The sequence below is a fragment of the Dipodomys merriami genome, unplaced genomic scaffold (genome assembly GCF_024711535.1).
Source record: "Dipodomys merriami isolate MVZ:Mamm:240054 unplaced genomic scaffold, mDipMer1.0.p SCAF_2679, whole genome shotgun sequence".
NCBI classification, from domain to species: domain Eukaryota; kingdom Metazoa; phylum Chordata; class Mammalia; order Rodentia; family Heteromyidae; genus Dipodomys; species Dipodomys merriami.
This window is the reverse complement of record NW_027204136.1, coordinates 563-8,145: the sequence shown is the minus strand read 5'-3', so window position 1 is coordinate 8,145 and position 7,583 is coordinate 563. Positions and strand designations below refer to the sequence as shown.

Sequence of the window (7,583 nt, the reverse complement as noted above, 5' to 3'; positions counted from 1 at the left end):
AAGGCAACAGATTGGCCGATCAGACTGCTAGACAAGCAGCAGCTGGAAAATTAATCACCTTGGTGGCCAGACACATACATCCTGGACCTAGAATGCTACCAGTAAAGGCAGAGGAATGGGCATCAAAACTTCCTTCCTATGGCCCCAAAACTAGATGGATGGTGGCACCTAGCTCACGCAAAATTTTTAATTCTCCGAGTTCTAGGACTACAGATGTTAAAAAGAATTCTCCATGCCTCACACATGGGAACCAGGAGGATGCAGGACTTGCTAAGAGGCTCGAAAATCAAGATAAGAGAAGGAAATGGACTAATAGAAGACATTGTTAAAAAATGTAGAGCATGTCAGCTAACTAATGCCAGAAGGGGAGAGGAAGTTAATGGAAGCCGAATAAGGGTGACTAGGCCAGGGAAGTGGCTTTCACTGAACTTAAGAAAGGAAAGTTTGGTTATAAGTATTTACTAGTGTTTGTAGACATCTTTTCAGGATGGACTGAGGCTTTCCGAACCAAGCAAGAGACTGCGGGAATAGTGACCAAGAAGATTGTAGAGGAAATTCTCCCAAGATATGGGTTTCCTGCAGTAATACGGTCGGACAATGGAACAGCCTTTGTATCCAAGGTAAGTCAGGGAATAGCCACTGCACTGGGGACAGATTGGAAATTGCACTGTGCTTATAGACCCCAGAGTTCAGGACAGGTTGAAAGAATGAATCGGACACTAAAAGAGACCTTGACTAAATTAGCCTTGGAGACTGGCGCAGACTGGGTGACCCTTCCTCCCTTGGCCCTGTTCAGAGTTAGGAACTCTCCTTACCAGTTAGGATTGACTCCCTTTGAGATCATGATTGGCAATCCACCTCCAATGATCCTTAGTCTCCAATCAGAATTATTGGCTGAGCTAGGTAATGGAGACTTAATAACCACTGTTCCGTCCTTGCAGAAGGTGCAAGGAGAAATCTGTCCTAAGATAAAAGCCATTTATGAATCTGCTTCTATACCCACTCCTCACTCTTTCAGGCCTGGGGACTGAGTCCTGGTCAGAAGGCATCACCCAAGGACACTGGAGCCCAGGTGGAAAGGGCCATACATGGTGATTCTGACCACTCCTACAGCTTTAAAGGTGGACGGAGTAACTGCATGGATCCACCACACCCATGCCAAGCCAGCTGATCCCTTCAATCCTGAGGAGGAGGACCAGCAGCATCTTCAGTGTCAGCATGGAGGGTGTGCCTCACCCAAGCAACCCACTAAAATTGAAGATCAGAAGATTGTCCAAGGACTGATTCTACTATTGATAAGCACTGTGGTAAAGGGAATTAACCCTTCTGCCCCTTACCAACTATGTTGGCTGGTGAATCCTAAATGGGCAAACCTATCCCTGTGGCAACAACAGAAGCCCCACTTAATACCTGGTGGCCAGACTTAACAATAGACTTATGTGATTTAGCAATTGGGAGTTGGGATATTCCCTACCATTATGACCCTAGCAAACTGCCTGAATGCAATGGCCAAACAACTCGTACAGCAACAAAAAGACATTGTAACTCACATGGACTAGACAACAGGCCAGGAGGATGTGCAACCCCAGCCAGAAGATATTACTTAGGGAGATGGCCTATCTATGTCTGTCCTAGGGATGGGAGGAGCCCAGATCTTGCAAAAAGGTGTGGTTATGAACAAGACTATTTTTGCAAAGAATGGGGTTGTGAAACCACAGGAGATGGACATTGGAAGCCGTCCTCTAACTGGGACCTTATTACTATGGCTAGAAAATGGACCTATCAGGGTGAAAAAAATTGTGGAGCAATTCTAGATGGACCGTGCAAAGAATTCCGGTGTAATCCTCTAACTATTACGTTTACTGAGAAAGGGAAACAATTTTGGTTGGGCCCAAGGAAGGACATGGGGACTGAGGCTACATAAGGATGATTATGACCATGATTAATTTTCAGAATAAACCTTAGACAAGAAGTCATTAGAATCGCCCCAGTGGGCCCTAACCAGGTTATTCAGCCTATTCGGCCTGAGAAAGCCCCACCTGCACCACCCCAACCTGAAAACGTAACTACCCTATAGTTACAGAGTAACACACTACATTAGTAGGGCAGCCACCCCCAGAAAAGTAGAACCAGTGGACCTAGTACTAGCATTGCCTAAAAATCCACGAATAGAATTGGTTATAGGTTCCTTTGCATTATTAAATGCCTCTACCTCAGAATTAACTAACTCTTGTTGGCTATGCTATGACACTGTTCCACCTTATTATGAGGGGATAGCAGTGGTAGGTAATGTAACGAGGTCTGTGAACCAAAATGAGTGCAGATGGACTAGTCAAGTTGGATTAACAATGGGCTGAGTTACAGGTCAAGGGATCTGCATAGGTGAAGTACCTCAGGATATGAACTGGATAACCAACAAAATCATAAAACAGCCTGAGAAGGGGAATGAACAGATGAAATATTTGATCCCTCCTAGCAATACATGGTGGGTGTATAATCAATCTGGACTAACTAGTTGTGTGCATATAAGTTATAATGAATGCAGGGGAATATTGTGTGATGATAAGATTGTTACCAAGACTTTTTTTTTACCATAGTAATGAGGAATTTTTAGGTTTATATGAAGCTCCAAAATTTAAGAAAGATAGATATAAATGAGAGCCTTTCACAGCTATTACAATTAGCCTGCTGTTAGGTGCAAGCATTGGAGGGTTAGGATCAGGAATAGCGGCTTTAACAAGACAGGAACAGCATTATTCAGCCATGAGGGAATCAGTAGATGAGATTAAAAGAATAGAAAGCTCAATTTCCCACTTGCAAGATTCTTTAACCTCTTTAACAGAGGTGGCCTTACAGAATAGAAGAGGACTAGACTTACTATTTTTACAACAAGGTGGACTATGAGTTGCATTAGGAGAAGAATGCTGTTTTTATGTAAATCACTCAGGGGTAGTAAAAAATAACATGGCAAAAGTTAGGGAAGGATTAGAAGAATGAAAGAAAAAGTAAGAGGCTGGACAAGGATCGTTTGAATCATGGTTTAATTTTTCTCCTTAGTTAACTACCTTAATTTCTACATTAATTGGACCCTTGCTTATATTACTGCTATTGCTTACTGTTGGGCCTTGCTTGCTAAACAGATTGTTACAATACAATTAATGGTACAACACACCTATACTCCTGTAAACACATCTGATGTTGAAACTGAGATGTAATGTCATCAAGATTGATAACTGTGCCAAAACTCAAGGGGGGAATGTAAGAACCAAACTAAAGCCATATTGTGACAGCTTCTAAAGTTGACTTGTGTCAGTCTCTAATTCCTGTTCTGAGTTAATGTTGCAAAGGTTGCAAAAATGAGCTGAATAATAACATGTTTGTGCAAAATTTTTGAGAACTGTTTTTTAAAGATTGCAGAACACCCAAGAACAAGATGGTTTCGCGACCCAGTCAGCAGAAGATTAACCACAAGAGTTGTCTGCCTTGATGGTTCAAGCAGACACCTGGTCCCTGACCGATCACAATCGAACTTGTCCCTAAACCATAGCATTGCTGTAATTTTGTGTTTTTTGCCTTCTGCGGGTATGGGACGAGGCCCAAGCCTTGGCTTGTTGAATAAACCTTGCATTTTGCAGTTCGGGTTGCCTGGTCTCTCAGTGGTTGTTGGAGGATCTCTAGGACTTGGGTATAACACCTTCAATTGGGAAAGGAAAAGAGGAGTAACAATGGTGGGAGGGATAGTGGCAAGTGCTTTGCTAGGGCATGCCTGTGTGCAGCTGAGTGGCCACCCATGATTCATGGACATACCTCAGCCTCCAAGACACCATCTGGCATCCTGGGAATAGCTCCATTCCATCCCTACTCTTCCTGAGTTGTGTTCCTTGGGCCACACTTCTGAGGGGACAGTGCTGTCAGCTGACAGTTTGGTACCATAGACCGTGCCCAACAGCCATGCTAAGGACATTCAGGTTGTGTCCACTGGACTTACTGACCCTGTGTCCATCCCAGGATCACATGCCTGGCCACAGCATGTTTAACTCCTTTCCACATTCTGGGTCTACTTCCCCTTCACACCTCAGGAACTGCACAAGCCAGGAACACATAGGGCTTCTCACACAGACACTTGTGACTTCAGTGGTAAACTCCCAAGCCTCTTGCTGCCCATTGGGTCTGGGATTTGAGGCAATGAGTAGGGCCAGATCCCCATGTCCACTGCATGAGGGATCATTCCCAATGAACACCTGAAGTTTCAGACTTAACGGCTCCCATCTGCGGTTGTTTAAACAACATCTCTATATGGGCACTGTCATGAATAGGACTTTGTAACTGGGTGGCAGTGGCTCATGCCTGCAATCTTAGATACTCAGGAGGCTAAGATATGACATGTATGACACCAGACTGAGCAGGAAAATCTATGAGACTCATATCTAATTAACCACAGAAAGCTTGAATTGGAGCTGTGGGCCAAGGGGTAGAGTGTTATCCTTGAATGAGTAAGCTGAGGGACAGCACTCAGGTCATAAGTTCAAGCCCTAGTTAGGCAGGTGGTGGGGATCGAGAGGTGGAGTAAATAGTTAGCAAGGCTTAAGATAAGCTCTTGTTTGTAAAAGTGGGGTTGCTGGGTCATAGGGGAGTTCTATGTGAAGTCTTTTCAGGAACCTCCATACTGCTTTCCAAAGTGGTTGAACATGTTTACACTTCCACTAACAATCAAGTAAGGTTCCCTTCTGTCCACATCCCCTCCAGCATCTGTTGTTGTTAGAGTTCTTATAGCCATTGTAACTGTGGTGAGGTGGTATCTCAATGTTGTTTTGATTTGGATTTCTTTTATGGCTAGGGAGGTTGAGCATTTCTTCATGTGTCTATTGGCCATGCTTCTTTCTTCTTCAGAGAAGTTTCCCTTCAAGTCTTTAGCCTACTTATTTATTGGGCAGTTGTTTCTTTGAGGATTTGTTGTTTGGGGATTTAATTTTTTGAGTTCTAACTATATTTTAGATATGAGACCCTTGTCCATTGTATGGCTAGTGAAGATCTTCTCCCAATCTGTGGGCTTTCTATTGATTTTGCTAGCTATGTCCTTTGCCATGAAGAAGCTCTGCAACTTCTTGCAATCCCATTTGTCCAAACTTTCTTTGATTTGTTGTGTTTCCAGTTCTCTATTAAGAAAATTTCGGCCTGAGCCAAGGAGGCCTAGGGTTTCTCCTATAAAGGCTTGGAAATAATTATATTAAGTGAAGTAAGCCAAGCCCAAAGAAACATAGGTCCCATGGTTTCCCTTATTTGCAATATCTAGTATATGTATGAGTCAAGCAGGAAAGGTCAGATAATGTGATGTTAGGAAAATGAACCCTTAGATATGTATTCAAATGTTTTTTTCTTTCATGCATTTGTTTCTAACTCATTTATAAGATTATTTCTTTGTAGCTTTGTATATCCCTCCCCCACAGTATAACCCCTGCTTTCACTATATTTGATGTCAGTATAATTTGTGGAGGAGATGGGGAAACACAAGTCATTTAAGGATACAGGTGGACCCGATGCAATTATGAGAAGTACAAGTTGTCATGTCAAAAATGAACTTTACAACTTTGGTGTGTGTGGGGGGGATTGGGTGGAGGGGTGGGGGGAGGCTAGGAAGGGATGTAAAGGGAAAACAAAGAGGAGGCTGCAATGCTTGATAAGAAATGTACTCATTATCTTGCCCATGTAATTGTAACCCCTCTGTAGAGTATGTTCACAAAAAATAAAAATTAAAATTAAAAAAAAAGAATTGAAGACCCAGAAAAAATAAAATAAAATAAATACACTGAGATCGTGCAACATTCACAGACCTAATAAAAATACTAAGGATTTTGAAAAAAAAAAAAAAGATAAGCTCATTATCGAAAAGGAGAAAGGCATTAAGAAAAACTAGTATGAAGAACAGGAATGAAGAACGACATACCATCATTGGGTATCCTACAAACAATACCAATAGCTCCAAACATTAAACACCATGGGAAAATGTCTAGAGGTTACAAAAACTGACTTCAGAAATTTCAGAACATCTGTATGTCTTTGATTACTAATGCATGATATCCTTTTAAAAATAGAAGAACTGTGGTCCACATTTGACTTCTTGATGAATTCTACTAAATATCTATGAAATGAAACTTGTAAGATGAATTTCAAAGTTACATTGGTTAATGGTTATGTAAAGAGACAGACATATTGATGAACATAGACAAGACAGCCAGGCCTCAGGGGCTTTTTTTTTCTTTTTGTCAGTCATGAGGCTTGAACTCTGGGCCTAGGAGCTGTCCCTCAGCTCTTCAGCTCCAGGCTAGTGCTCTACCACTTGAGCCACTTCTGGTTTTCTGATGGTTACCTGGATATAAGAATCCCGCAGACTTTCTTGTCCAGGCTGGCTTTGAACCGAGATCCTCAGAACTCAGCCTCCTGAGTAGCTAGGATTACAGGTGTGAGCCACCAGCACCTGGCCCCAGGGGCTTTTACCTGTCATTTTAGCTCTTCAGGGGTGGGGTAGGAGAGCTTAGGATCACCACTAGGAATCAGCCTGGACAGGAAAGTTCATGAGACACTTACCTCCCATGAACTACAAAAAGGCCTGAAGTGAAGCTGTGGTTCAATGGTTAAGTACTGGCTTTCAGGAGAAATGAAAGGACAATGCTCTGAGTTCAAGCTCCTGCAGTGGCACAAAGCAAAACAAAACAGAGAGCAAAGTAAAAAAAAATAAATAGTGGAAAATGTGTGCTTATGTAGACCTCTGACATAAGGGCTGGAGAGGCCTACGACAAATCTTGGCAAAGTCACCTATGCCAGTACACTGGCAGGGCTGACCATGGCCAGTGCATGGTCCCTGAACTAAAGGCAGAGGTCCAGAAGCAGAGGTCCAGCTCCTGAGTAGCTAAGATTAAGAGCACCAAGCTAGGAAATAAACTAGGATTTGAGCCAGAATTAAGTGCAACAAAGGGATTAAGTGCAGCAAATCCATCTGCCCAGCTCTCAGTCTCTAGGATAATAACCTTCTGTCCTTCAGGGTTCTGAAAGGTCAAACTTTTAGAAATTTGCTTCCTAAGCCTTATGTGATAAGAAGTTACTTGTAGATTTCTTAAGCATCTAGAAGCATAAAAGAGACATCATTAACCAACCCTGGGTTCAAATGACATTTTCAGGATCCATCCCATAGCTGTGTTAGCAGGAAGAACTCTTCAATGTAACAGTATATTTCAAGAATAGAGAAGATGGGCTGGGGAAGGTGGCTCAGTGGTAGAGTGTTTGCCTTGCATGCATGAGGCCCTGGGTTCAATTCCTCTGTACCACATAAGAAAAAAGCCAGAAGTGGCGCTGTGGCTCAAGTGGTAGAGTGATACCCTTGAGCTGAAGAGTTGAGGGACAGCACCCAGGCCCAGAGTTCAGGCCCCACAACGGGATCCCCCCCCCCCAAAAAAAGAACAAGTTTCACAAAGGCAGAATGGGTGCAGAGATCTAGGTCTGCAAGATTAGGGGGCAGAATTACAGGTTCAAAACAGAAGCAGGCTGTAAAAGCAACTTAATTGGTTACAAGGACAGCATTGGCAGGA

The 7,583-nt window shown here is 42.8% G+C and overlaps 1 long non-coding RNA gene across 1 annotated transcript; it reads left to right on the top strand.

Moving 5' to 3' along the window:
- The first annotated feature begins 305 nt into the window (after window positions 1-305).
- LOC138837243 (uncharacterized) lies at window positions 306-3,637 on the top strand. Its single transcript, XR_011375276.1, has 2 exons — window positions 306-620; window positions 1,019-3,637. It is a non-coding gene; the product is annotated as an uncharacterized lncRNA (long non-coding RNA).
- Window positions 3,638-7,583: the final 3,946 nt, after the last annotated feature.